The 3065-nt window shown below is 41.1% G+C and overlaps 1 protein-coding gene across 2 annotated transcripts in view; it reads right to left on the bottom strand.

Annotated features, from left to right (window-relative positions):
• Positions 1-3065, bottom strand: part of GPBP1L1 (GC-rich promoter binding protein 1 like 1) — a 70636-nt gene that overhangs the window by 43380 nt on the left and 24191 nt on the right. Inside the window, exon 2 of one of the 2 annotated variants that reach the window (XM_045291812.1) lies at positions 690-1221. The exons of the other annotated variant lie outside the window; for it this stretch is intronic. The gene's annotated coding sequence lies outside the window, so the exon portion shown is untranslated. The remainder of the gene's footprint in view (positions 1-689; positions 1222-3065) is intronic. 2 annotated transcript variants of the gene reach the window in all.

Below are 3065 nucleotides of genomic sequence, written 5' to 3'. Positions count from 1 at the left end.
GCAGACAATAGAGCGCCAAGTTCGCACATCGCTGAGCTCTGGTGCGGGATCCTCACTGTCGTCACTGATCTGATCAGTGTCAGTGTCGGATGATGAATTTCCCCCTGAACCACTATCGCTCCATTCTGCGAGTAATTCTAAGTCACTGTCGCTGTCATTTACCGGTCTAAAACTCCTTTTGTGCTCAAGTGACACCTTCTTGATGCCATGGACAAAAAATTTCCAAGGCAAAATTTTTTCCAAATGAGAGTAAAAGGGAAGACAGGACACTGGAGACTGATCTCTGGACAAATCTGAGGTGATTTGCTTTGATACAATGTAATCCTCACAGGTTATACTGTATCACTGTGTGTGTGTGTGTGTGTGTGTGTGTGTCTCTCTCTCACTCTCTCTCTCTCTTTTGGACTTGCAGTTTTGAATTTCCCGCCCAGTTCCACCCCGTGTGGTGACACTGCACAGCATGAGGAAGTCAGATCGCAGTGTAATCTCTGCAGTGTAATCCCGAGTGTGGTTTGGGGTTACCGCTTCTGACAGTTACACTTAACCTGAGCCACACTCGGGATTACCGCCAGGGAGGCTAAATAGACAATACATGGACATTTGCAGCGAGTGCAAACAGTTCATAACACGGTAATAGCTAGAAAGACTGTAAGGTGGGCTTATGGGGCAAAAGGTGTCTCCAAATATACTTTTAAAGCGCAATGATGATCTTCTGAGCAGTCAACTCCAGTGGCAAAACATCCAAATGGCAAAGCCCTTGAAATACAAATTGCATTCTTTCTCATTCAGCCGCTAAAAATAGTGTGCAGTTAGGTATTTATATTTTGACTTATTCTTTAAACTCTAAAGATTAACAAATCTTGTTGAAAAAAAACCAAACAGGAACTTTGGTATACTTTTCCCTCCACAGAATAGCAGCTCTCAAGGCAAATATCTTGGTATAAAGCTTTTTTCTTTGGTCTTCACTATTTATAAATTTAGAATAAAATAAAAACAGGTAGAAAGACTGGGGTAAGGAGTAGTCAAGGAAGACAGTTCCATAGTGAGGATGCTTTCTTTGCAATTTTCTGTATTTCACTTTTCTCTGCTCCCTTTTGAAGAGTGAATTGAGCTACAGGAAGTGATATGAAGAATCTTCTGTAGCTTCAGTAGAGAAGTCATTTACTATTTTTGATCCATTTCCATCATTACTCAATTACTTAAAAGGTCACAGGAATTGCTCTGTAAGTGAAAAAACAAAACAGCACATAGTTATCAAAAGAAAAAGGAATCACTGTCATATGTAGTTGTTAAAATAAGACAGTTACATAACCAATTAAACCAAGATCCTGAGAGTCAAAATCTTGATGTTCAATTAACACAAATTTTCATTCAGTAACAGATAAATATTTTGTTCTGTGGCACTGGCTGCAAGCCCTTCAAGGGACAACACTCTTCCCCTTCTTCTTTGCTTCCCGGCCCAGTCGTTCACCTTCTCGCCACTGAAGCTTGCTTTTAGGCAAATGCTGCCCTTCCGGACTCATACAGTTGATTGTACTAAGGAGTCCATTCTAGTGTGGTATTACTAACTTTAGGCTACCTACTGTTTATATGAAAGTTTAACCCAGGGAGGGGTTTGGTTCCAGGCTTACGGTCACAGTTTTGAGTGTCTAATACTATTTAGATATTAATTTATTGTGTTAGCACTGACAGAAATAATGTAACTTCATACAGTTCTTTTTAAGGACTTTTGAAAAGTCTGATGACTGGTTTTGCCTTCTTACATAATCATTTGTCCAAACAATTCAATGAGAAATGCAAACTAATGGATCTTTTAGATTTTGTTTCATACATTGAATAACTTGCCATAAGTGACCAAAGAGCCACATTAACTGTTGTTTTTCTTATTACCATATGTTGTATTATTAACTACTTGGTTGTTTAACTGCTGAGTACTATCCACAGTTGGGTCCCTACACAAGACATCTGTCACAACATTTCTCATACATTTACAGAATACATATTCTTAGAACCTTAGACATAAATTAACCTCCCTGGTGGTAATCCTTAGTGTGACTCAGGGTAAATGTTAACTGTCAGAAGCGGTAACCCCAAGCCACACTAGGGATTACACTGCAGAGATTACACTGAGATCTGACTTCCTTATTCTGTGCAGTGTCGCCGCACAGGGCAGAACTGAGCGGGGAAATTAAAAACTGCAAGTCCAAAAGAGAAAGAGAGAGACACACACACACACACAGTGATACAGTATAACCTGTGAGGATTACATTGTATCAAAGTAAATCACCTCAGATTTGTCCCTAGATCAGTCTCCAGTGCCCTGCCTACTCTTTTACTGTCATTTGGAAAAAGTTTTGCCCTGAAAATTTTTTGTCCATGGCATCAAGAAGGTGTCACTTGAGCACAAAAGGAGTTTTAGACCAGGTAAATGACAGCGACAGTGACTTAGAATTACTCGCAGAATGGAGCGATAGTGGTTCAGGGGGAAATTCATCATCCGACACTGACACTGATCAGATCAGTGACGACAGTGAGGATCCCGCACCAGAGCTCAGCGATGTGCGAACTTGGCGCTCTATTGTCTGCGGAACGGATCTGGCAGTTCCCCCGAGATTCCTGTTGACTGGAGCACCCGGTGTGAAAGGAGACGCTGACCACAACGACCCTTTGGCGAACCTACAATTGTTTCTGAGCGATGAGGTCATCGAAAAAATTGTTACGGAGACAAACCGGTACAAAGAGCAACAGTCCGCTACTCTGCTTCATGAGTTTTCAAGAAGCAGAAAGTGGAACCAGTGACCAAAGATGACATTTGGAAATGTCTGGGCCCAATAGTACTTCAGGGAGTGGTGGGGAAACCCCTGCGGAGATGGTATTGGACCACCAGTAAATTACTTGCAACTCCAAATTTTTTGGCACCGTCATGTCAGAATACAGATTTTCCCTGATTATGAATTTTTTTCACTTCACAAACAATGAAGAATTTGATGAAACTACTCATCCTGCACCAAAACTAAAGAAATATGTGCCAGCAGGAGACATCAGCATAGATGAAAGTCTAATGG

Source organism: Echinops telfairi, unplaced genomic scaffold (assembly GCF_000313985.2).
Source record: "Echinops telfairi isolate 266 unplaced genomic scaffold, ASM31398v2 ScPeMD7_443;HRSCAF=831, whole genome shotgun sequence".
Taxonomy (NCBI): Eukaryota; Metazoa; Chordata; class Mammalia; order Afrosoricida; family Tenrecidae; genus Echinops; species Echinops telfairi.
The sequence above is the reverse complement of the archived record's forward strand: the minus strand, read 5'-3'. Positions and strand labels throughout refer to the sequence as shown.